The sequence below is a fragment of the Podarcis vaucheri genome (genome assembly GCF_965113315.1).
Source record: "Podarcis vaucheri genome assembly, chromosome: 8".
NCBI classification, from domain to species: Eukaryota; Metazoa; Chordata; class Lepidosauria; order Squamata; family Lacertidae; genus Podarcis; species Podarcis vaucheri.
Window position 1 is genome coordinate 63,054,731 of NC_138766.1, and position 27,440 is coordinate 63,082,170.

Consider the following 27,440-nt stretch of genomic DNA (forward strand, 5'->3'; position numbering starts at 1 on the left):
AAGAAATGTGTATGCTTGGATTACCAAATTATAATGAAATATCTAGTAAGTAAAATCACAAGAATGAAAATACTTTTAGGATTAAAATGTATACTTATGTTTGAGGATGAAAAGATGGAGATGGAGCTGTTCCTTGCCTCTACAAAAGGCTTTGGGTCTAATTATTTTTAAGTATAATTCAACCAACATCTTCTCATGCTTAGCTGCACTGAGTGACACTATTTGTGCTGCTGAAACTGAGCAGGTTGCTGTCAGTTTAAAAATGACTATAATAAAAGTGACCATGAAGATGGATCTTGTGATTTTGCGTTTCTAATCAGTCATCTGTGAAGAACACTTTTGCTTTGATTCAGCAGACTGGTGACAGCCATGATTGATAGTGCATGAGGATGAAAAAAGGTTATTAACTGTCTTCCTATTAAACTCAATGTATTACCCCTCTAGGTGCATCTCATACTTTAAGTTAAAGTACTTACTCAGGTAAGGTCAAGAATGAACTCTATAAACACCATATCCATCCTGTTGTAGATGAACAAGGAACTCCTAATATTAATGTTTTTGGAGAGTTCTGCATTAAAGGATATTTGAATTCTATTACTATCATTATATAGATTAATACAAAAGTAAGTACAAAAATTGGAAACGTACTAGAGACAACATTGCAGCATATAAGATACAATGACATGCATCCTGATAATAGTGCATCAAGCCCCAAAGATGCATTATCCCCCAAAGATGCATGGCAATGCACTCTTAAAAATAACTGCTTAGTAGCAATATCAAAGCTTCCATTAAAACAGATTTTAACTGCAGTTAACAAAATATGAAACCTATGTTACAGATACAGTAATAGGAAAAATACAATGTAGCACTACCTCTAAGAGATTTGTTTAAAATTGATTTTAGTTTATCTGCTTGTGTTTTCACGTTACCCATATTCACAAATTTGGACTTGAAGAAAAAGTCATATCCAATGAAATAGATAGACAGATGGATATAGATGATTCCTAAATTTTCTAGAAAGGCTTGGTTTTCTAAAAGTGATGACTATGAAGTGACTAGCTTTGAAGAGGGTGAAGTACTATGCTCTCTTTTGCATTTCTGTCAGTGACATGAAGAAGAAAATTCAATGAAAGGTGATATAATAGTACAGGTAATATAAATATTCATACATGCATTTATTTTCAAAGAATATATATTAACTGCTTTTATGTGTAATTTAAAGTTTGCTACATATTAATCCATGTGATAAATTATCATAAATTTTAAATATTCTGAATATGTTCAATATTTTCACATTGTTTTAAATACTTCACTGATATTTTCAGTAGACAATTCCTTAGTAAGAGGTTTTTCAAACAAAAGAAACCAAATATTCACCTTCTTCTCTAATGAAATGTATAACAGGTTTAAAATAACCTTTTAGCATATCAAATAACTTATACAGCACCCCGTCCCCACCTGCAACAAATATATTTCTCATGACTTTCTTTCAGAACATGTTGGCATTTTACAATAAATTGTAATTCAGAATTTTAATATGTCTTAACTTCTTCAAATAAGACTTTAGCTCACTCTAATTTAAAATTAAAATTCCAGCTATTTTAATTGTAAAGTAATTATTCCAAGCAAACTTGCTTTAAAACAAACATCTGCTAAGATCATTTAAATTCTTTATATCAAATACTTTGGTTATGTACCATAAAATATTGAAATATTTTTCTCTTCCCCCCACTCCCTATTCATAATGTTACCATAGTTCTGTAACTGAGAAAAGTATTTGGTATAAGACTAAAATGAGCATCAAGACTAAATGTATACTGTCTAGTACCGACATAGTATCATGTTCCTTCAGAAAGAATGTATAAGGAGGAAAAATCTGTAAGGTATCTGTTGCTGTAATGTGTGTTACCCTCAGGTGTGAATTTGGTTATATGAACAGGTTTTCCTATCTGTTTTTTTATCAATTGAAATCCTTTTTTAATCCCATGTGAATTTATAACTGGGTATGCTTTCATTCAAACAATTTGTGAATTGTCTCCGGATGTTGGTGAACAACAGTTTCAGGGGTGAGGGGTGTCATATAATTTAGCCATCAATATTACTGCATATTTTTGTTGTTGTTGTTCAAAGGACATTTCTATATTGGACTTCAAATAAAGGAAAGAAATGAAGTGGTGTTATAAACCTGATGAGAGGCTTCTTATTTTCACTCTTTTTAAATGTTTCTTTTCACATGTGCCCACATATGTATTGTGAATTATTTCAGGGGAAGAGAAAAAATATAATTCTTCCCTGGAGAATGCATAATGCATTAAATGAATAAAATCCCAAAGATCACAGAGGAATCCAGCTAAAAAATAGTAAACAATAATTGTTTTAGGCATGTAAAAGCATTTTGGAGGGGGGACAGGACTGAAAGAAGGTAGGATTATCTGGATTAGCTAACACAAATTTATATGAACCTGTTCCTAGATTACCATTGGGAAAGAGATTCTGGTTGCATATCTTTGGTCAGAAGCTGGGCAGTTACTTGCCTGAACGACCAGTTACAAGCCATGCTATGATATTTGCTTCACAAAACTATTTCGAGATTTTTTAAAAATGGTTGCAGACTTTAAAAAAACCCCACACACATTCATACTAAAAACAGTGAAGATGCTGTCATGAAATCCGGAAATAATTAATCAAGGTTATTTCTCCATCAATTTCAAAGAAATGCTCCAGCAACATCAGAAAACAACACAGAAGCCATTTAATGTGAGACACCATTCTCCTGTTCTATATTTGGAACCTAGAATAGGCCACAAAAACCCAATGAACTGCACTTGCAGAGGCAATCATGGGGGCATGTTGTTATTGTCAACCATTCAAGGCATGATTTCTGGCTATCAGGATTTAAATGACTTTCAGCACCATTTGCAAACTACTGAAAATGGCATTGCGTAAAGTGAGCTACAGCTTATCCCACAGCTTTAGCTGCAATGCACACGGTTGCTTGCACTACTGCAGCTAAAATTGCATTCTATACTGCATTGTTGTGCTCCCCATTTAAACCTGTAGCCCTTTGGTTGATTATGGAAAACTGTAGTTGTGCACAGCCTTGCAGTAAACCTTAGGACTCTGTAACAGTGACTCTCTTCATCCCAGCACAGTCAGATGGGTCAGCTGCAAAGGCTACAGTAAATACAGCCTTGTCATTGCCATTCCTGTGCAGTGGGTACAATAATGCTCTGGAGAATGGATCCAAGAACCAGTAGGAGGAGACTTGTGGAATTCTTGCTCCTTCACTGGGACCCTAGTATAGTGCTTGCTCGGATTTTGCAGAATCAAGTAATTGGCTCCATTGAACTGAACAAGACTAGCAGTGCAGTTCTAACCATGGGGAAGTGATAGTAGTTCAGTGATAGAGCACAAAGTGTCAAGTTCAATTTCTGGCATCTCCATTTAAAGGAACCGTGTAGCAGATGATGTGGAACACCTTTTGTCTGAGACCCTCTGCCAGCCAGAGTATGCAGTACTGGGCTATATGGACAGGCTAACCTAGTATAAAACAGCTCAGAAATAACTTCCAGACTATTTATTGGAGCTTATTTGCAGATATGCGTACATAGGATTGCAGCTTAAAAAAATTGCAAATACACTTGCTTACATGGTATATGGATCACATCTTTTGCCCTATAGGTTGCTCTCTATGCAGAGTTAAGGGCATGAAGCAATGGTGTAACAAACTAAAATTGCTCTGCTGAGTATAGCATTTGTTTTCTCTTTTACAATGCAAGAGGTCACTTTCACTGTGTTCAATGGCACACTTACTCCTTACTAATATTCGTTTAGGATTCTAATTTTACAGGGCTATCAATCTATTCAAAAGTCTATTGAAAAGTAAGTCCCATTAAATTAAGCAGAACTTACTGTCAAGTAAGTGTGTTTAGGACTACTGCCATAAACTCCACTTGCCACTTCAATTAAGGGATTGGAGAGCCTATGGGAAGAATCCTGAAACCACTCCCAGTAGCTTTGATTGCTGTTTGAACAATCTACCAAGTATCATACAATTCTCTGTCTCACATCTGATGAGATTGAATTCCAAAGCAAGAAAACTTATACCCTATGAGACAAATAAGTAATATATGCTACTATGATATACAAATTTGGTACTCAGTAAACAAGTGGCATGTATTGTGTGCTTTATACATAATTAGTATCCAGTACTAAAGAGGTTAAGTTATTGATGCAGAGGCTATAGCATACGCAACTCACATTATTTATAAAATTTAGCCTCATAAACACAGGTTGGACAGGGGTTTTTTATTGTTTTTGCTGACTTTGCTTGTTGTTCAGTACAGAAGCTCTGCATATGCTCAAACACCCTCTTGTTATAAAGCTTCCTTGCTTTGTTATATTATTGCTGCATTATATTAAACAGGGACATTGGGAATCCATTGAATGTTGGAACCACTGGTGTTCCTGCCACCTCTTTAATTTGTTTAATGGTAGCCCAACCCATCCTGAAAGCTAGACTGTTCAAAAGTAATATGTAAAAGTAAGATAATGTTTAAAAGTAATGTTTTTAAATGTTTAAAAATAAAGAACCCTACCATTAAGGCAGCAACAAGAATAAAAATATTGTGAGCGGGGAAAGGATATGTTTTAATGTGGCAAATTGTGCATTACATGAATGAGTCCTAAGGACAATGGTACACTATAAACGGGACCAGGTGATGGGGGAGGGGGGAGGTTTTGGCACAATCTTTATCTAAACCTTTACAAGTTAACCTCATTCCACAGTTGAGTGAAGAGAAGCCCCTGAGAACTTTTCTGTTGCCCTTGCAACCCTGCTTGTTGTATAGATGGTTATCTGCAGTAGGCTCTCTCAGCCTGAAAGGTCACACAGTGGAAGAGATTGGTGGAAACATTCTTTTAAGAGTGAAAACACAGAGAAACACACATATTCTAGAAGTCTGGTAGAAGTGGTCTGAAAACACCAAGCTACAGTTCCCAGCATCTTTATCATACTACAGTTCCCAGAGTTCTTGGGTGGGGGGAAGCCATGTGCTCTTAGAACAGAGGATGGTTGTTTGAGCATATGCGCCTCACAGAATGGCTGTCTTTGCCATAAAGAATGTATTGAGGACCTGGCCACACAGGGGCAGGTCCGGTTGCCCTCCCCACTCATGCGCCATGCTACTTGACTCTGCCCCAGCAGCATCATTGGGGTGCTCAGTTACCTTGCATAAGGAGGCTATGCAAGGTGAGCGCATCCTCCAAACATTGAGCACTGGTTCAGGTACTGCCCTGCCTTATACTGAAAGGACACACGTCGCGGGAGCTGCAGCCCTATACAAAATCACATCAGAATATGTCCCATTGGAAATAGTGGCACTTGCTACTGAGTTAATATGCACAGGTTTTCACTATCCATCCTGCCAAACTCATCACCTGCATCCTGACTTGCATACTTTGCTCACTTCACATGCACCAAACTTTTGCTGCCTATTTGCAAGCCCTTTGCAACTTTACATTTTAGGTGTGTGTTGACCAACTTCCAATTTTCATTCAGCAAAAAATTACATACTGCTTGTTTGGTAAACAAAACAAAACAAACAATCAAACCACTAAGCCGTTTATTTATTTATTTTTTTAAACCCCCAGCCATCAGCCATACATAAGGCTACAAAAGTTGAACTGAGCCCTGAAAAGCACAGCAAGGACCACACAAGGCCTCTGTCGCCTACTCTGGCTACCTATCCCCATCTCTTTGCAGCTTTCCCTCTTTTCTTCTAAAGGAAAGGAAAAGCAGAGAAAAGCGAACATTGAGGGGTAGGGGACAGGAGGAAGCTAAGCAATAGAAAGGAGCGAGGCGGCCATTTTTTTGAGGCCCTCGCGCGCTTGGCCGCGTCACCTCGGCGCGAGTTTTGATAGGTTGGCTTCGGGGCTGCCATAACCTCGGTTTCTCGGCCCTGGCCCAATTCAGCCAATGGCGGCGGGGAGGGCGACGAAAGCGGGAAATGGCAGCAGGAGCTGAAGCAGGAGAAGGCGGCGCTGCCCTTTGTCAAAGAGGACGCCACGGAGTGTGTGTGCACGTGCAGAAATAAGCCCCCGAGGAAGAGAAGGAATAGGAGGGTTAAGTAACGGAAGCCTAGCCTCACAAAAAAGCTACGAACCGAAGCTGCCATGTTGTCACAACTGACCATACGAGAGGCCCTCCCCTTCCATTATTATTATTATTATTATTATTATTATTATTATTATTATTATTAATATTAATATTATTATTATTATGGACGGCGATAAGGAAACCTAGATAATGGGTTCCTAACCCAAACCATAAGTGTGGAAACCGACTATACAGACCGCGAGTTTTACAGGCTCTGTCTTGGGGGAGCTGAAAGACAGGGAGATTTCTTTTAAAAAATGGTTAACCAGATTTAAACGCACAGGAATTATATATCTGAGGAGGGGATCCTATATTCAAAGCATAGAAGACTATAAGGTGAGGAGGAAGCAAGTTTTTGAATGCTTCTCCCCTCCCGCGAAGGACAGATACTGAAAGGAACTAAGGAACCTCAGGGCTATATTTGTGCCCCAAACCATCCATCTCCTATGAGCAGACCGAACGGCTTTCAGTGGCCCTTGCAGCCCGGACATTTACTCCGATGGAAACTGGCAGCCGTGTGTGAGTGCAGAATTACAGCTCCCAAAGCCTCATCCTAAACTGGCTGGGATCGCATTGCAAGCGCCAAACTTCAGTGATCTCCACGGGATTCCATTCGCGGCCGATACATTTTTTAAAAAGAATACATATATTGCAATACATTGCGACATGCAGCCAGAAGGAAATCCCATGGAACTCAGTGGGACTAGCTTCCAAGTAAAAATTAGCCCGGCTTGGGCGACAAATTGATTTAAACACCGGTGACATTGGGGGATTAGACGGTCCCCATGGGAACGAGCTGCTTTAATTGGCTGGCGCATAGGCTTAAATATTTGGTGGATCGTCGGTAGTTTGGATTGGTTAGAAAGGTTGGAAGATTATATTCACAGTTGGCTTCAAGAAAGGAAAGCTTGGCCATGCTTTCTTGGAAAGGAATCCGATTGAACGCGGTGGAGTTGACTTTCAAGGAAATCATGTTTAGGATAGTGGCGTCAGGGATGCTTTTCGTTGCAGGGGGTGCGCGCGCGCGCGCGCCCGTGTGTTTAGTTTCTAAAATGAGAGGTTCCTGAAAGTCCGTGCCTTCTGCCATAGAAACTCTGCCCCCTGATCCGAAGGGCGTGGGGCTTGCTGTGTTTTCTTCGTGGTGACAGAGGCACTCTGCACATGTAGAAAAGTACTCTGTGATTACTTCTAAAGGCTGGTCACCCCTGGCATTTAAAAATAAATCCCTGGCAGCCAACACAAGCCGCTGCCGAGCCTCCAGGATTCACCCCACCCACCCCCAAGGCTGGGCAGAGCAAGAACCTGGAGGTGGAGTGGGGGGGTGTGCAGCCCTTCAGCCGGGAGGGTCTCTCTGAACATCCTAGCTGAGAAGTCAGAGGAAAGGGAGGGCGGATGCGGTGGGGGGGGGGGTGGAGGCAAGATAATGAAAGGAATCGGTGGGGTAAGAGGAAGGCTGCAACCCCAGCACGGGGGGGTGGGGGGCGGAGAGGGATGATAATGATGCCATCGGGAAATTGGAAAGGGAGAGACCGAAGGAGGGAGGGATAGAGGGAGGAGACTGACAGAGAGGAGTCCCCTGGACTGGAGAAGGTGCAGCAGCGAGTGTGCGAGTGTGTGAAAGAGAGAGAGAGAGAGAGAGAGAGAGAGAGAGAGAGAGAGAGAGAGAGAGAGAAGAGCTCAGGCAGAGGGTTAGGGTAGATTTCCAGAGCTCTTAGAGCTGATCGACCAGCCCGCTGGAGTCACTATTCAACCCGAGTCCCAAACACACGCCTCACTAACTACTTTACAGCCACTTTCATTGATTTTCTTTATCAAATAAACATAATACCCGTTACAGCAACACTTCCTCTTCACGCAGCTAGAATGCCACAAGCTCTGATTGCTGCATTGCCCCGGATTGCAGCAAACCCCCCCCCTCTTTTTCTTTTACCTAAATAGTAAAATATATTATGGCTTGCAATTTTTTCCCTGAGATCTGGAAAGCGCGATATGGACTACATAAATGGATTATTAAGGGGGAAAGCGCCCCCCCCTTTTCAGTCTTAACCACCTCCTTGCAGTCTACCACGCAGGCACAAATTTGTTCCTGTAATTCAGATGGGGCTGGTATATTTACATATTTATTTTTACTAATAGATAGTAACTCGATTGAAAGGGCAAAGCTTTCTGTGAACACTGGTCAGGGTTTCTTTTGATAGAGGGAGAAATTAGCATAAGTTTAGCAGTTTCCCCTAAATTGTCAGTCTAGTTGAAAATGTCAGTTTTTAAGTCAATTTCTCTTAATAAAATGTTTTCCCCCTAAAACTAGGTCCTCTCAAGAGCTGTTCTGAATCAGGTTTTCTATATATGTCAAAGGGCTGTTGAATTATTCATTATTATAATTACTATCATCATTGTCATTATCCCTTTCCATGTGGAAATAATTTTATTATCGTAATTTGATATCTGAAGAATTTCCTGTTAGTCGTTTGATAAGATTTTTTTCTGCCGAAAAGAAAAGTTTTGTTTAGAAATGAGAGGGAAATGTTTTAAATGCCTTTATGTTTGGTATAGATTTCCGTTTATCTAATCGATCAGGATGCCAATAAATCGATTAAAGGTTTAGTGTTTTACAAACAGCCGTTTTGTGCTTTTTGATTTTATGTTTTGAATGATTTTACTAAAGCCAGTGGTTTTTCTAATCGCTTGCTTACCCAAACCCTATTATTCTATCCTTTTTATTATTTGCACTTGCAGTTTAAAGTGCATCTAATGAGAAAAAAACACAAATGAAAAAGAACTACTGTAATCTGGTTAGATGACTTGGTGCCCATAGTCCATGTATTTACGCAAAGCCCTTTAAAATCTTGGTGAATTATATGCGATCATACAGTGATTGCAGAATATTAAATTAAACTTAGATAAATCCGCATTGAAGGAGGCAGCACCCAATCCTGAATTTATTTCCCATTTTCTATAACAGCATCACTGCGCTCCTCTCTTTGCAATGACAATGTGCCAAATCTAGGCATTTTGAAAACATTTTCCATATGCTTTAACTGGAGACTGATAGACAAAGAAGAAAAGGAGATGGGCTTTTTCCTCTTGAGGTATATTTTCTTTAACTTTTTCATCAGGCTTTTCTGATCGTCATCAATTTTAAACAAAAAACTGAAAATCGTTAGAGGCTTGTTTTTGTGTGTGTCCCCCTCATTTTCCCCCTTGCTTTGCACCCCCCCTCCCATAATCAGTTCCTGAAGAGTAGAGTTTCAGTTAGCCTTTAATGCAGGACTATAAGAATTGTCATTTCTATACCTTGGCGGACAACATTTTTGAGAGAAAGCATTGATTGATTTACTTTTCGCTTACTGCTTTTTATAATTAAATGTGGTTTAAATTATCCTCTTTTTTTCGGTAAGTCGGATCAGATGTTGCTTGCTGGAGGCTTTCTTTTAACGGTACTTTTAATTTATGTGTAGTTTTTACGGACAACACAGAGGTGGTGGCTTTTATTTAGTTGTAAAATCTACACGTTTTCTTTTGAAAACTTGGCTCCTTGGGCGAAAACAACTTTTTCCTGGGCATTTTATAATCACCGTTTGCCGCAGAGGTAGTTTAGCATATTGTCTTTAACACCAGAAAGATTCCTGTTTTATGGGCACTGTGAACTGTTGGATCTAGGTATAAACTTACTTTCTTGTCTGTGCGCTAAGGTGGGTAATTTTATTGGCTTTTGTTATTGTTTGTCCTTTTCCTGATCCGATCGCTGGAGTTGGGGTCTCGCTTCCTTCCCGCTTCTCCCTCTTTCCCTCTTTCTCTCCCACCCCCCTCTCCACACACCCCCGTCCCCGCCGAAGAGAAGACAAAAACGTTTCCCTTGGCTCTGGCCACTGTGCCGGGAAGAGGCTTGTGGCGCCGTGGGGAAGGGAAGGGGTCCTTTGGCCAGGCGTTGGGTCGTTCTCCAGGATTTGCATAAGAGCTCGCGAAGTGTCTGTGAAGTTGGCGCATTGCTATTGTTTGGGTCTAGTCCTCCTGGGCTGTTTTTGTTGATAAACACGAGGGCGGTTGCCGCCAGGGGAAAGGGAGGTCAAAGCAGTGTCAAAGCTCTGACCTCTAAAAGCCCAGAGGGCGCCCGGCTCCTTCACCCACCTTTCTCAGTGCGTGTGTCTGGGCGAGGGGGTGTGTGTTTGTGTGTGTCTGTGTGCACGCGCGTGTGTGCGCCCGCGTTTCCCTTTCCCATCCAAAGCCAAGAAGCTCAGGTTCAGGGTATTTAAAGCCCGCGACCTGCTCCAGAAAGCAGCTGAGCAGAGAGCTGTTTGTTGTCTAAGGGCTCCCGAGGAGAAGGAGGAAATGCTAGCGAGAGCAGCTTTGATTTCTGGTAGCGTCGGGGACGGGGTGGAGGTTGGATCTCTTTTTTTTTCCTTTTTGCGCAGCTCAAGCCACCACCATCACTACCCCAAAAGGCCAGTCAGGGGCTGGGACTCCGACGGCAGGCACGATTTCGTCGGGATGCGTGGCCTGGCCGGATCTGATCGCAACCTCCCTCCCTTTTCCCCTTCGCGTCGTGGCGTAACAGAGATAACTGCCGTCGTAGAACGGGCTGGGAAATGGACAGTTATATTAAATGTATATGGTTACGTGTTGATGTTGGGTGTTGTTGTTTTTCCCCAAAAAAGAAAACAAAGCAAAAAGAGAGAGCTGTCATTTCCCCTAATCTGACTAAAGAATCTGCAGAGTTCGGGGGCGTTTTTCTTTCTTTCTTAGACTGACAATCCTTGCGGTTTCGCCCCTCGTGTCAACTTCCCCTCCTCCCCCAAAAGGTCCCGAAGATTGCTCTCAGGTTTTGTGTTTTTTTTAAGCGTGTTTTGAAACGAAGTTGCTGAGTTAAACAAAAAAATGTTAGTTAACATACTGCCTTTGTCAAATAGCTCCGGGAGGAGGAGAGACAACAAAAAGGCAGCAGGAGGAGGGGGGTCTCGGGATCTGAAAGTGTCTGTAGCTCAGATAAAGGGGTCTCTAACACGGAGATCTTGTAATACCTCGTTTCAAACTGAGCTCATCTATAGACTTAGGGAGCGCTTTCAAAAGGCACGGATCCTCTTTCCCTTGGGCTGGAGGGGGGGAGGGGGAGGCGGGCCGTTTATTAGGGAATTATGTCGGGTTATTAAAAAGAGGGGAGGTTGTAATTATGTATATCCTCCTCCTGGCCCTGGTGCGTCCTCAGCGCCGGTTGGGGCGAAGGCAAGGCGACTCGGAGCAAAAGTCTGTCAGCTGCCCTTGGCCCCGTCTTTGTCTGATCGGGAGAGTGGCCAGAGCTGGCTCTGAAACTCGCGTCCAGGAAGTTGCTTCTTCAACTCCTTGGGGCTGGCATCTGAGACGGGGCATACCCACCCCCCGCGTGTGAATCCAGAGAGCATCATGGCCACGATCTCTCTTATCTATGTCTCTCGGAAAATGATAGTTCTTTCTCTCCCACCCCACCGCACCCCTTGAGGAAAGGAACCCCCAGTGCCTGGGTGGGTTGCCCTGAGGATAAGTATGCCTGAGAGGGCTGCTCGAGGGACCGGGTTGGGGGGGGTGGGGAGGGAAGGAGCTGGAGAGGTGAGGCATAGGTCTTGGGGGCGATTAGCTGAGTGAGCAAGAGGACGAACGAGCCAGTCAGGGAAGGGGAAGCAGCTTGCAGCTGTGGCCGAGCTTCTGGGGGAACCCTCTTGAAACAGCCAGCCAGCCCACCAGCCCCCGGGGTGCTCCTGCCAAAGCCGCGCTCCGCTCTTATCATACACACACACACACACCCCGCCGCCATCCAACCTGCTGCTGCCTCTCGGAATTAACCTCCTTCGATTTTTTCCTAGCTACGTGGCTATCCCCGGGTTTCTTCTAAACTGTTAACATCCCGGAGTGCCTTTTCCATCCAGATAGCTAGTATTTTAAAGGGGGGGGGCGGACGGACTAGGGGCTGAGAACACAAAGCCGAAACAGAGGTGAAGGGGTGGGGTGGGCGAAACAAAAACGTTAGGAAGGAATAAACAGTACTGGAAGAAACCTGGAGAAAGTGGACTATCCTTCCTCAAATCCTGCTCGCATCCCCCTTTGTTCCTTTAGCTGGAAACCGCCACTGTTAAAAAGAAACTACAATCATTCTACGAAAGGAGGGAAGGAGAAAATGTGCATCAAAAATGCCTTGTGTTGTCAACAGACCTTCGGAGCTTCTAGCAGCCTCGCTTAAAAAAACCCCAAAAACAGTAGAAATATATAAAACAAGGATTTTTGCAACACCTTGCTCTTCGTTTCCTTATGCTCCTGCTACGTAAACTGTATCTGTTTCTTCACTTGAATCTGAACGAGAGGCATTGTGCTCAGGTGTTTCTTCATCAGACTGGATTTAATTGTCTCCAGGGCTAGGAAATGGACTGCCATCCTTCAGACATGTCTTTGAATGGCCAATGCATTCTGCTAGCTTAGACTCCCCTTCCGCTTCAATAAGAGCCAAAGAGACCTCTTTCTGTCCTAAGTTCCCCGATCTTACTGAACGGGGTTGAGAAATTTCATTTTAGTCATTGTTAACATCGCTGGTCCCTCTCTGCAAACAACGATACAGACTATCCTTTCTTTTGAAACTCAGCTTTCTGATACGCGCACAAAACATGCCTAAGTACTGTTTCCTTTTTATTTCACTGATGAGTAGGTATAACTCTCGAGCGAAAACAAGTTACTCTCCAAAAGCCTTCTACGCACTGTCTTTGACATTAATCATTGGGCTCAGATCTTGAAATTTGCTGGCTGTGGTTACTTTCCACTCAGTTTCTACGAAGTTTCACTATGTTTTGGTTACCCACGGAGAACTGGACTTCCATGTGGGCATTTTCCCCTCCTCTCAAGTCTAAGGGACCTTCACCATGACCTTAAAACATCTGTTTTTCTTACTGCGTCTCCCTATCTCTGGCCTATACAGTGTCTTTCCTGGCAGGCCCTTCATTCATCATCAGGTGGATATTTCCCTCTTAGTATTAGCTCCAGGATTTGCCAAATGTTTCTCTAGATCGGATGGTTTAAGGCCCCTAAAAGATGCATATTTATACCTTGTTTTTATGGAGGATTGTGTTAAACCTTTCTGTTGGTATTTAGTGCTTAAGGCCTAAGACAAGGTTTTGACGTGTATCCCAGGAATCAGGAACTTCAAAGGCACGTCAGCACGAAGGTTATGGTTCACCTGCGCAGGGTCTTTGGGATTGTAAATATCCTTTATATTTAAGTCTTAGTTACTGATCTTTTCTGGCCTTTCCATTTCTATAATGTTGGGGGAGGGGGAGTAGGTGTCCCTGCGGTGTGTTTGGATGCTCTTTTAATAGACATGATTTTTAATCTTCACTAGGGGGTATTTAAAAGTATCTGGATTCCTACTTTTAGTTAATTATATTTTAATGAAAGTGTCACTCATATTCACATCACATCTGTAGTATTAGGTTAAGATAATTAGATTTTCAAATGAGAAGCGATTGCTTTCCGTCCCTTGCAAGAGAAGATTTCTAGGAGATTTCTATTTATAATGGTGTCGGTGGATTATTGTCTATAGACCAATACAACTCTTCCTTTTCATATACAGCAGTATCTCTGGTAAACCTAAGGAGAAATATAGACCCTCTCTCTTTTTTGCTTCCATAGGGAAAAGGCAGGTAGTTCTGCTGGAGTAGCATTTGTTTTTTAAAAACCTATTTACTACTGCTATTACACTAAAAAAAATCCTGTTTGTTATTATAAACTTACTTTTGTTGAGTTGTTGGACCAGTTACACCAGGGAGATTAAACTGCCATGTGTATATGCAATAATGCATATGTCATATGTGTATACATGAGCTACAGATGCAGAGATATATAATGTCACCGTATGCACAATATGTGTGTGCAAATAAATCCTCAATAATATGTAAATGATTCTCTATGGCTATAAGAGCAGAAATTTCCGATCTCAGACTCACTCTCTTTCCATACAGAGGCGCATTCCACATTCATTATCCCAGGCATATTTTCTTCCTTAAAAAAAAAAAAAAAAGGAAGGGGGGGAGAGAGAAGAGAGAGAGAGAGAGAAAGAAAGAACTTCCCTGGTGGGAGGAATAATTAATTTGCACCCATATCTTTTCACATTCCTGAGCAGTTATGAACAGCAAATCTTCTTTCCTTCCCCTCTGCCTCTTCTCTCTCTCTTTAATTTTCCCCAGCCATCTACTTTGTGTGTCTGTGTGTGTGTCTGTGTTACTAATGAAGTTTGCAGACTTGTGTTTGTGTCCACGAGCTGCTTCCCTGCTGCCCGCTCTGCTTTAGGGCCAGTGGTGTGGCTCCCGCAGCCCCTACGAGCCCCCAGCAGCAGCGGCAGTAAGTCCGGGCTGCGCGTCATTTGCAGTCTGGAGAATGTTGATCACCTCACTAATTACACCTCTCTCTCGCTCGCTCGCTCGCTCTCTTCTCTCTTTCTCTCTCTCTCTCCCCCCCCTCTCTCTCATTCCCAGAGTGCATATCGGGAATAGACACACAAAGACATGCGCACTCAACTTAATCAGCCATTTTTTTAAACAGGGCTAAAACGATAATAATTAGCAGAATAAAGACATATCGGATTTTCATTTCCTTTCCTCCTTTTCCCAACCCCTTCACAACCAAACAGCGAGACCGCGGTCGCCACATGCTTTAACAACTCCCGGACCCCAAAGGACCGCTCCATGCCCCCCACTTCTTGCTCAATCATTTTTATTTCCACCCAATAAAGTTGGAGGATTATTTTTTTTTATTTTTTAATGAACCTTCTGTCGTTTACTTGGATGTGATCAGCTGTTAAGTAAATAAAGCAAAACAAAACAGAGAGGCGAAGATCCAGTAAGAACTGCGAGGGGAAATGGAAAGTAAGTTTTTTCTTTAACTTTTATTGAGTAGTTTGTGTTAAATTTAGGTCGAGTATCGATTATCTTTCCAGGCTGATCTTGCACAATCTTTGATATTTCGCTCTCGCTCTCCCTCTCTGCCTGCCTCTTTCTCTCCCTCTCTCCCTCTCCCTCTCTCACTCTCTCGCTCTCTCTCTCACACACATACACACACTCCCATCCCCAGATCCTCTCTATCTCTCCCTTTCTCGCCCCCCTTTTTTACCTCTTTCCCCATTTTTAGGTACCGCTTTACGGGAGGAGGGCTTCCTTCTTTCTCCCTTTCTTTTAAATTCCGGGAGGGTGGATGGGGCTCGGGCGGGGGTGTCCGGGGTTTTGTTTTTTCCCCCTTTTCACGCTGTAACTTTCGGATTAAGTGAAGGACCTTAGACGTTTTGGCGGAAGAGAATCTTTTCGGTGGTGTCTCTTTTTCCCCTTTCTTTCTTTTAATGAGCTGGGCAATGGTCTTATTTGGAACCACGACACGGCTGTCAAAAGTACTTGCCTCCCTCTTCCCTTCTCCCCCTCCGACCCCCTTTAACCCCGGATTCCGGAGCGCGGTGCCTCTGGGGAAAGTTTGGGGTGCCTTTGGGGTCAGAGACGCGTCTTTGGCTTTCGATGCGCGGGGTGTGCGAGCGGCGCTGGGCTCCGAGGGGCCCCTCCGTCCTCCGCGTGTGTTTGGGTGTGTGTGTGTGTGTACGCGCCGGAGATGCGGGGTGCTGTGCTTTGCGGCAGCCGGGCTGGGCGAGTGCCTCGGCAGGCAGCGCGGCGAGGAGCCCGTTAGAGGAGCGCACCGCCGCTCGCTTCCCCGGGCTGCCCGTCCCCAGCGCGCTGCGCTGCGCCCCGCCTGCCCACACCCGGCTGCGGAGCTGGCTCGCCGGAGGAGCTCCGCTCGCCGCTGCCTGCTGGGGCTGGGGCAGCTTCGCCCGCCGCTTTCCTTTGTGAAAAGGCAGCCGCGGGCTTCCTCCTTCCCTTCCCCTCCTCTGCGCTCTCTCCCTCCTTTAGTTGGGGTTCCTGCGTTGTTGGAATCGGACCCTGGCCAATTTTTTCCCTTCCTTTTTAAAATGTATAAATAAACCATCGCTTCTTTTCTTCACCCCCCCAACCCCACCCCACCCGGCCCAATGCGGTGTGTGAGCCCAGTCCGCCCCTCGCCCTCTCCCGCAGCGGCTCCGGGTCTGGCTCGCCTCGAGTGCATCTCTCCTCCTTGCGCCGCGGCTCAATGGCAGGCGCGCCTCGGCTTCCCCTCCCTGCGTTTGCAACCTGACCATCGCCTGTAAACATGGGGATCGGGAAACTTTGCCCCACCGCTGGCGGCTGGCGGCTTGTGGCCCCTCTGCCCTGCCCTGCCCTGCCCGCCCGCCCGCCCGCCCCCTGCCCCTCGCCCCCCGAGCGCACGCTGATGTCTTTCTTTTGTTACCTGCTAGCCGGAGGGGGAGGGGGGTCTCGATCTCACCGGCTGCTCGGGGCACTGGGCCCAGCCGAGAGAGGCGGCTCCGCGAGCCGGGTTCAGCCTCCGCGCCGTCCCGAGGAGGCTTTTTCGCTCCCATTCAATAACGCACACCCTCCTCCTCCTCCTCCTCCTGTTCTCCTCCTCCTCCTCCTCTTCTTCCACCTTAGGTACCAAGACATACATCGCAAACATAACACCCCCCCCCTTCCCGCCCTCCCCACCACAAAAAAGCCTCTCAACCCAAAGACAACTTGCCAGGCTGAAGATGGTGGATTTACATTGAGCCAGACCCCGCCAGGGTCACCCAGGAAGTCTGACTATCCCTCTATCTGACAGTTGCATTTCCTCTCCTCCATTCCGATCGCCTTTTTCATATTATTATTAACCCTGTTCCATTTTTAATCAAGGATCAGGTAGCTGGCAAAGGAGAGGGAGAGAGAGAGAGAGAGAGGAGGAAAAAAAAAGGAGAGGGTTGATGATGTTGAAGGTGGATAAATATCTCCTATATTTATATTTGAAATTGTGATTCCCCTTTGGAAGGATTTCCAGTGGCTCGATCCTTAGGAGCGGTGGTTGAAGAGCAGATTGTAGTTTATTCTCTCTTTGAGAGTTTGGTGGATGTCTCAGTGGATGGATGGAAGGAAGAGGTAGTGAGCAGCAGCCTTGGAAGCCCTGCCTGTTGTTGGTTAGATTGAGGCAGAGACTTGGCTGCGATTGGGACACCACTGTGACATGGGCATCGATCGCTTCCATTGAGAGCAATGCAAAAACACAGTCTGGGTATGTAACACTCTCAGTGCCATCAACCCTTGTTTTACTTTCTATTTACTGACAAAACTGACAGAACAAGGCAAGTGAGAAGGGACTTTGCTTTTTAAAGGCTAGATAGGAAAGGGGGCAATGGAAAAGACTTAAAATAAACAGGACTGGAGGGTTGGAGAAGAAAAAGAAAAAAATATTTTTAAAAAAATATTATTGTTCCATTTTCTATTCAACGCTACTTTGAAGGAATTTCTTTCTCTTCTGTGCTATGGGATTCTAGAAAAAAATAGAATACAATTGCAGTAACTGTAATACTGTAATAAAAAGCAATCCTTGCAACAACCGCAAATATCTATATCTGTTTATCTGTATATCTATATCAGGCTGTTTCAGGCTGCAGGAAGGCACACCAGAATAAAAGATGGCTAGCCAGCTGTTTTTAACCTCTTGCACCTGGCTTGAGAGCTGGGACTCACTTGGATTATTCAGTGAGCCTGGCTGAATATTCATACTGTAGGACCTACATGCTGTGGCTGTAGCATCATCTATAGGCATTGCCTTGGGCTTTGAAGGGTTTCTGCAAAGTAAACATGTATTTAGTTGTTTTCCTTCTAATGGCAATGAACATATAGGGCCAATTAAATAGAATACTTATAAATCTACAGAAGTGAAATCTACTCAAAGAACAAAGAAAGGTCAAGTAAACCATCTGTATAAGTCACAATAGCAGTGGTGGTAGTACCTGCTGGTAGGCTTAGGAGTGATACTACCTTAAATGCAAGCTTGTAGGGAATACATCCCTTGTATCTTTCACAATAGACATAAGGTTGTGTTTATATAAAGATTTTATTGTTCACCAGCAGAGACCATGTAAAGAACTATTGAGAAAATCACTGTTTAATATTGCAGAATTTACTGCTTCTATTCTGACTATGAGCCTAAATTTACACAATGGAATTTGATTATCTCTAATAACAGTATTAGATCCTGCACTGGATGGATGAGAATTGAGGTGGTTTTGTTGATTGCAAGGGTTTAATGTTGCATTTCAGAATCTGATGTGGTTTAGCCTTCCTTCCATTAACTGGAAAACCCCTGAGGTTTTACAATTATTTCTTAAAGATAATACATTTAAGATTGCATTGGTAGGCTGGAGAAAAGTCATATAGGCAAGAAGGGAAGCCCTTAATAACTCTTGAGATTCAGACATGTTCAGCAGTTAGATTGGCTCTGACTTCACCAAGGGTCGACAATGTGTCATTTCCATGAAGCCAAATTGCCCTCTGCCTATATGATATTAATGTGCAAATCAATATTTCAGGGATTAAATTTCCCTTCTTCATTTTTTATGGTTTCTACCTCAATAAGTCTCAAGTCTATTAGAAGAGGCTGGATGATTTAAAATCTTTCACTGCAGAATGGCTTGTTGTAGCCTTGTTTCACAGACCATTTTTGGATTTTCGCTCTAAAAGACGAAAGGCTTTGCAAAGAAGTTCATAGTCAATGTAGGGGCATGCGCAATACTGTAAAACCCTTTTCAATTTAGAGATAAAAAGGTATTGAATATATGCATATATATGATATATACATTGTGCTGCTTTAAAAATATTGTGTTAATCACTTATTGATTTATTTTGAAATCAATTGAGGCTTCTTTCTCTTGTTAGTGATTTGTTAGCATTTTTATGCATTTTTCCCACCACCAGCAGCATGCTTGGATTATTTTGCAGTGAGTATTATTTAGGTCTTCTTTGAAGAATATCTAAAAATAAGCATGTTAAGCTAGTTAACATAAGTGATATTAAAAGTCTGCTATTGAGGCTGAGTGATGTTAGTTGCATTGAATTAATTAAGAAAAGGGATCTTTTACTGAGATGTTAGTCTTTTAAAGTGGATGTGCATTGGTAGTTTTTATTGAGTGGTCTTTTGAATATTCATGATTAGTTAAAAATGGAAAGCGATCAAGGAGGAAACCACACATGGCAGAAAATTTAGGTCACATACAAGGTTGTGACTTTATCGCATATTGGGAAGGCCCCACTGTCTATCATTTTGATGCTGTTTTATAGGCTTAGACCATCTGGACCAAGTTCCGCACAGCTGCATTGATTTCGTATGTGATAGAACATTTTTTCCATTCAGTGTGAAATGTTCCTTCCTAAAAACATACACTAGACTCGCTTAATTTAGTCTGCTAAAAGAAATGTACATGAAAAAAGGACAAAAGGCTCTTTAATCTTTGCAAGCTGTTTGTTTTTCTTCAAGATTCCTGTCTGGGTTTGAAAAGTCGTGTTTATTGAGATGATTCTGAGGTGTGACATTAAAATAATATATGATTTCGGGGGTCTGTGCTGAGTCCTGCTCTTCTCCTTGCCTGTCAAAACACAGTTAATCTATTCTTATTTACAATTAATCTCAATAAAATTAATCTTAACTGTGCATTAGTCAGTGGCTTAAAATATCTAATTATATTCAATTAACTGCTGTCATAGTAATTAACACTGCTTAATTGCTTCAGCATATATTTATGTAAAGCTCATTAGTTCCTAGCTGCTCTTTTTCTCCTCTTCTCATTCCTTTTTTATTGCTGTCACAGCACTGACATCAAATCCAGGCTCCCCCCCCCCTTTTGAACTTTCAACATATGACAGTGACAATAAATGAATCTGTAACATTTTATTTAGCCTAATCTTGAGTGCTTTCATTTTTTAAAATGTAGCAATGCTGGGGCTTTAGAGAGCCTTCTCTCCCAGCATATTTGAAAATATTTTCTGTCTCTGTTGATGGAAATATGAGAAGCCAGGTTAAGCTTTGTATTTATAAATGAAGAGCTTTTCCTGCATCTGCCTTGGGGCTGTACCCACAAGGCAGAGCTTCCCTATTCCGAAATAATTCAAAGGGTTAAAGACTTGGCCAAGGTTCAAATTGAAAAGTGCCCAGGGAAAGTGCATGTGAATATGTACAGGTTTCATGTAATTAGTGCTTAATTATATTAACATATGCAAATTGTCAACTTTGGAGCTTGTTGAGCTGGCAAAGATCAGCCTGGCACAATTGCTGCATTGTTTTGAGACAATAATGGATTTCAAGTTGGATTGTGGAAACACATAACTAGCTATCTAATTTAACTCATACCATGGTGAAATTTCATTAGTCTCCATGGAGACTGGTTTAATTGTGCTGACTAATGTTCTGGGCTGCAGAATGTCCTAAAAAGAAAGCGTTGTTTGCCTAATCCACCTTACAATGACACTTGTTTGTACATGTTTCCTTTGTGTGACAATTTGCATATGCAAATAAATAGTTTCTCAGCCCCCATTTGTCACGGCTGTTCATTACCCATGAAGAGGACATTGTTACTAGGCTGTTACTGAGTCTCCCAAGACAGGATAGTGTCAACCAGTCCAGCCACATTCTTTCATAATTTGTTTCTGATTAATAGACCAGAGTGAGGCTCATTCTATTCAGGCCTCTGCAAAGGGAAGGTCAGTTCTGTCACTGAAAGGAGTTTCCGCAGCAACTGAAGTCCCCCCCTCCCCTTTTCTTCTTTGGCTTAACAGAATCATATTTAAAATATTGTATTCTTGCTCTAAGGAAAACATCTTCTAATAATCTCTAGTTTCCTAAAGCAAAAGATAGAAAAACAAAGGAGATTCGGGTTTTGGAATATTAATCCTGTTTTTGACAGAAAGGTAAACTGATATAATTGCTTTTCAGTGGAAGGAATGGGGGTTTATACAAGTGTGAAAGCATCGGAAAGGATTAGCATTTTTTTGCATAATGAAAAGCTCTGCTGAATAGGGCACTGAATGGTTGACTGAATGACTAAGATGAAAGGAAGATGAAAATGCAAGCTTCTCTTTCTTTATGCCTCTGCTCAGCTCTCCCTAAAGTTATGTTTGTCCAAGACTTGAGAAAACAAGCAGAAGCTCAGATTTCAGCAACTTTATAAGATGCCTTGAATTTCCATCATCATGCTGATGAATATGTATGATAATGGTGCTGCTAGAAGATGATAGACACAGGTTTGTAAGTAGTAGCAACATTACAGACTAATCAAATATTGACTATTGGGTATGAGTCTTCTCAGGGCTTTGCTTCTGGGGAGGGGCAAAGGTGAAAAAATATATTTTTAAATCAGAGGAATGTGTACATCAAACAATAGCAATAAGCTAAGTTTATTGAAGCTGTTATATGTAGGCATAGTTTTTAAGTTAATAAATGTTTTAATTGTCTTTTAATTTTTTTTGACTGTATTTGAACTGTGTATTAAGTGGTTAGTAACCATTTCAAGGATACAAAATAGGAATTGCATCAGTTTGATCCTGTCGATAGATAAAAAATACTTTAGATAGAAATTAGGCTGTAATCAGGTTGATTCTTAGTGTGCTTTAGTGCTCAGTTTTTGATATGTTTACAGTAGGGTCGTAAGTCATGTCACTAAGGACCCAGTCCCTACTCCTAGCAAAGTCAGTGATAAAATATCTATTGACTTAAATGGGACCAGGAGGAGGCCTAAAGCTATGACTGTAATTGGTTAGCTGTTGACAATGTGATCTGTGCTTCTAATTATGTGCTCTCAACAGTAACCGGGACAGTTAACGTATTCTATGTGTTGATGCACTTTTACAAATTAAAAATTAGTTCCATGGCACATATGTAAATCAGATGTAGCGTGGAAAAAATGATTATTTATTGGCTTGCATGTAAAATAGTATCTTTTTCATATCCCTGTAATTGTATTTGAAGTCATCAGAGAAAAATACTTTTGAATGCACCATATAGCAACTTGCCTTATGTGTTTGTTCAAGGAACCTGTGTGTGTGTGTGTGTGCGCGCGCGCGCATGTGTGCAATTTGAGGATTATAGGTTGTATCCAAGTAAGTCATACTAAAGTAGATCCATTTAAATCAATGGACATGGCTGAAGTCTATTGATTTCAAAGGATCTGCTCTGAGTATGACTTGGATACAACCAATATATGTAACTAGTTTGGTGGACTATCGCACATTTACAAAGTAAGTAAATATTTGTAAATAACAGGAAGTTGACAGCTTAGTATGGAACTATTGTCAGAAGAGGTTTGATCTAAGGTGACTCATAAAGCTTTCATGTCAGGAAAATTATTTATAACTTTGTAAACGTTTATTGCTAATGTTTGTGGATCTTTGAAACATAGTTTAAAATAATAAGAAAACTGATGTACCTTCAAAGTAAAATATGCTTTCTGAGAACTTTGGGGAAATGTGTTAATTAAAACACATTAATTTATATTGTTAAGCAAGTGATATATGTTCTAACTGGTTGTTTCCCAACCATTGCTAGCTAACACATGGTTCATGATAGTTTATGGGATGGGACATCTGCATTCTTACTGAAGATGCAGAAATCCAGACTGGCCAGTAGGAATGCATGTACATTTATAACCCCACTGAACTCAGCCTGAAACTTACTTCTGAGTACAGTACATGGAAATTATTTTGTTGCATGAGAATATAGAGAGTGAAATACAAACTGTTCAGCCCATGTCTGTTAAGTGTAACTTCTATTGTGAAAAGTAGAATGTGTTCCTAAGTAAGTAGATTTTAAACCTTTTTTTACTGAGAAGCAAACCACACTGAGTATAACTGAGGTCATCTTCTTGTTTGTATGTATGGCTAGCTTTGAAATCTTACTACTATAATAATTAAGGGGAAATTGAAATGGTCAGGTTCAATAGTCTTCATAGATCTAAGTCTTGCCATCCTTATAGAAGAAAAATGTCTACTTCTTGTGACTATATAAAGAAGTTTAGGATATGCCAATTAATATGGATGTGTTACAGTCTTCTGTAATAGGCACATTTTATTATTTTGTTATTCCAGTGTTCTCTTAAGTCTTTTTTGTTCTTTTTGCTTTAATAAGTTTGCACTCATAAAAGATTGGAATGCTAGAGTTGTCTAGAGGGAGATACTTAAAAAAAATGAAGAAAAAGGAATTATGTTGGAAGAATGGTTGAGCTGAGTTTTATGAGCAAAATGTTTACCATTTTAAGACACATTTAATGTGCACATCCCTTTTAATGAGCTTTCAGCTTTAAAAATATTTGTAATGTAATTTGTTTGTCATGTTTTTTCTAATTCTGGGAACTGATTAAAACCTGCCTGAACATTATTATTTTTTTACATGCAGGCATAACATATTCATAGCTGTCACTGAACTGGGTGGGCAATATTAGTCCCTATAGCAGGGGGACATTTTTCTATTGAGGGCCACATCATGGCATAGATAATCTGTTGTGGGCCACATACCAGCAGCAGGCGGGGCCAAAGGCAGGGATAGACAGGGGGGTTATTGTGGAAACCACTTGTGATATTTGGATAAAGGAAGGTAAATAATAATAATAATAATAATAATAATAATAATAATAATACAGATGTGAGCAAGCCAACCTCTTCTCCCTCCCTCCCTATTCATCCTCACCTAGTGGGCTGCTAGGGGAAGGACAGATTACTCTTGTCAGATGTTTGAAGTATTCACTTGCAGAGGGCCTCCCCCCCCCCCAATTATTGCATCATGAATTTGGTTTCTTCTTCCATTTTTCTCTCTCTTCCCACTTGCCTTCCAGGATCACCTCATTAAATTTATTTATGACATTTCTATCCCAGCTATCCTCAAAGCAGCTCAAAATGGCACACAGTACACTGTTCTCCCTCTACTCCTTTTATTCTCAAAACAACCTCATGAGGTTGTCTGGGAGAGTCATCCATTGAGCTTCATGACTACGTTAGGATTTGAACCCTGGTCTTTGCTGGATTATAGGTGTACCGTCGACTAAATCATGTGACTATATTTTGAAGAATCATTTCCCTTGTTTCTGGCAAACAGACAAGAATCAGATAAGAAGAAAGAACAGATACGCTTTGGTTAGACATCTTGCAGCAGAGACCTTATCTAGGAGTCAACCCATTATGTTTTCTGGATCAGTTCTAGCTTGTTTTCAGCTTGACACATGTTTTCTGTTTGGTTCATTTTCTAATCAGTGAAAGACAGTACAACACTGGATACCTCAGTTGGTTAGACTAGTGCTGGTAACACAAAGCTTGCAGGTTTGATCCCTATATTCCTGCACTGTAGGGGGGTTGGACTAGATGACCCTCAGAGTCCCTTCCAACTCTACAATTCTATTATTCTATGATCTAATAGTTCAGTTCTTGTTTATGTAGGGGAGTTCAGATATTCACATTATGATGTAGATTTGAACATGTAGCCAAGTGATTACTAACTCTGCGATATTTTATCCTAAACTTTATACATGACGGAAAATCCAAAACAAACAAACAAACACCCTTTAAAATTGGAAGAAACAGAGACAAGGGATACAGACAATTGTATGTTAACACTGGATAATTGTTAGTTAACGCTTGATGTACCAGGTGTTAATAGAATAAAAATGTGTGCAGTTGCAACAGTATTTAAGTATTACACATACCATCCTCTGTGTTTACAGCTTCACTTTTTTACTCCCTTGGTCTTTCTTGCCACAAAGCCTGGACACAAGAGGCTGTTTCATACTATATTGCCTGGGAGTCTGCAATGCTGACCACTGCCAATGCAGCCTAACTCTCTTCTTAATGGGCAGCTAGCTATATATATACCAGTATTTAGATCGTAGGTTAGAAAGGAAAATTTTCAACACCAGCCTTAAGATGTACAGTGTGCAGGAAGGCATCCTTGCAATATGCAAAATATCCACTATTTCTTCTGCCACCATGTTGCTTTTCTGTCGACTGCAACCTTGTAGTAGGCCTCTATCCTCCCTCTAACTTTCCAATATAGGAAGGTCTTCTAGGATGTTGATTTTTTTAAAATGTGCTTTTAATTCCTTCTGATTGGGTTAGTAAAAGTGCCACCACATCATTCTTAGGCGAATCCTATTTGAGTTGATAACCTGCATTTATTTATATATATATTGTTCCAGATAAAAATGAAATGGAATAGAAACTTACAATTTTTCAGGTAGCGATAAGAAGGTTTCATTCACCTATGAACTATGTGGACACTGGAAAGACACCTTTGTCATATAAGTGGCAGTTCATTTGTATATTGTAAAACAACATAAAATCACGTGATATTTAGGACATGTTTTGCCTTTAAACTAACTTTTGTATGCTTAGTTCAAGTCTAAAAAGGTCGTGAAAAATTAATTAAAATCAAAAGCCTGCTTCTTTAGCTGTAAATTCAGTTCATTCATGCTAGTGTAAACCTAGTATGTGACAATATAATAATTGAATTTAGAAGTCAATTTAGAATCACTGAGATTCACTTTGCTTCAACATCTTTTTGTAATACAGTATTGCAATGTAGGACTAGATTGTGGGCCTATATGACTGAGGCTGAGGCCTGGGCATGGCTGGCTTTTATAACCAGGGAGCAGACTAAAGGGAAGTAGTTTTCCCTTTGGCCCACTCCCTAAACTGTGACCCCATGTTCACTTGTGATTGACTGCAATCTCAGGCAAGCCCCAGCAACCAGCACGGCCAGTGCAGGAGGACATGGTATCCTCCCTCAGCCATGCTGAAGCCAAAATATTGTCCTACAGCGGCAGCCATGCCAGACCGCAACTGCCACTTCCCTCCATCTGGCAGGTAAGCGGCCGTTACTTTTGGTGGATTCACCAATACTCCACACCTAGCTTGCGATCCTACTTGATTTTGGTCCTGTTTCTGTAAGAGAACACAAAAATGGTCTTCTTGAGATTTTCCCATGCAGAGAGATAAAATGGTGAGGAAAAACTTCACTTAACTGAATGCATAGTTGCTCTCAGTGGCACAGGAGTCGAGCCAAGAAAAAGCTGGCAGTCCAAGATCCCACTATTATCTGCTTTACAACTTCAAAGGCAGAATCTTCTCTGTTGCATCCAATTTGAGGTCAAGATACAAAGGACTCAGAACAACAAAGAAAACCAAACTTTTCTAGAGTTGCTCTGTTGTTAAATCTAGGTGAAAGTGCAGAACAACTTTCACTGTTTGACCTTTCACGTCTGGGCTCTCTGCTACAGCCATGTCCATGAGACACAGTTAGGCCTCATGTTTAGTCTCATTTTTTACTCAATCAAATAGAATAGAATTGGTGGCCCTTCTTTCTCAATGCTACAGCACTCTGAAGAAGATGAAGCACATTCTTGGTGAAGTCCCTTTATTTTTAATCTTTGATCTGTCAATGGTATTTGTAGCACTGAAGTGAAACTCTGATCTACTATAGTTGAATCAGGATGTCTTTTTCATGCAGTTGGAACTTCAAGCTTCTCCTTGATAGGTTCTGTTCAGTTTCTGATTCATCACAGTGGTGTAAAGTTTATGAAATGTAGGAAATCATGGGCCAAAATGATGAGGATGGTCAGTTTGTTGTATATGTGATAAAACCCTTGGGAAGTAAAGCTCTTAAGGCTACATTCTGAAATGTTTTAGAGGCAGTTCAATATCATAGTTTAAGATGTAAAAACTTAAAATACAAACATTCGTTTTATTACTACAGTGCTGAACCTTAATTCTGAAAATCAGTGGTGTTGTCAAATACCATAAAATGAGCTCAGAGCATTCTGTTCATTTCTTGTATGTTGCAATAGTTTGCCCTAGTCATCAATGCTGTAAATTAAAGACTATCTTCTGACGTGTTAACATTCATCCCGACTCTTCATTTTTGTTATTTAAAACATAGGGTTCTCAAGATGTTGTATTCGATTTTAAAAGCAGTTGACAGTAGTACATTAAAAGAATTTACAATATCCATTCTTCGATATTTCAAGAATTATGAGAAATGTTAGCATGGTTTGTGACTGAAATTTTAAGTGGTATAATAGTTTGTTAATTACATGGGCTGCAATTCATAGTATTTATTTTACTAGCAGTAGTTGATTTTCCTATATAAGATCTGCTTTATTTATGCAGTTTTGACATGTGAAACGGGACAGTCCTGCTTCTAGGAAGGTGGCACAAAAGTTATTCAAGAGGTGAAGACTTGAGGAAAAATAGGGTGAATCACTTCTTGTCTGAAATGAAGCAGGGTGCAGATTAGGAACTATTAAGAATTGCCAGGAGTTGCTGGTCCTAGAAGCCTGTTTAAGTGCTCACTGTCAACAGGAAAATCACGGGCGGCACTTAAAGTGGCTCACCTCTGATTTATTCATAAA

At 41.4% G+C, this 27,440-nt stretch overlaps 1 protein-coding gene and 1 long non-coding RNA gene across 8 annotated transcripts in view; one reads left to right on the top strand and one right to left on the bottom strand.

Annotated features, from left to right (window-relative positions):
- Positions 1-16,752, bottom strand: part of LOC309538479 — a 39,150-nt gene extending 22,398 nt beyond the window's left edge. The window contains exon 1 of one of the 2 annotated variants that reach the window (XR_014222210.1): positions 16,475-16,723. This is a non-coding gene — a long non-coding RNA (uncharacterized lncRNA). Of the gene's footprint in view, positions 1-16,474 lie in introns of both variants that reach the window. The other variant, XR_014222211.1, reaches the window with a different exon arrangement.
- ZFHX4 (zinc finger homeobox 4) overlaps positions 14,634-27,440 on the top strand; it is a 181,766-nt gene continuing 168,959 nt past the window's right edge. For 5 of the 6 annotated variants that reach the window (XM_082233705.1, XM_082233709.1, XM_082233711.1 and 2 more), the window contains exon 1: positions 14,634-15,036. The gene's annotated coding sequence lies outside the window, so the exon portion shown is untranslated. Of the gene's footprint in view, positions 15,037-16,773; positions 17,288-27,440 lie in introns of those variants that run through there. The other variant, XM_082233706.1, reaches the window with a different exon arrangement.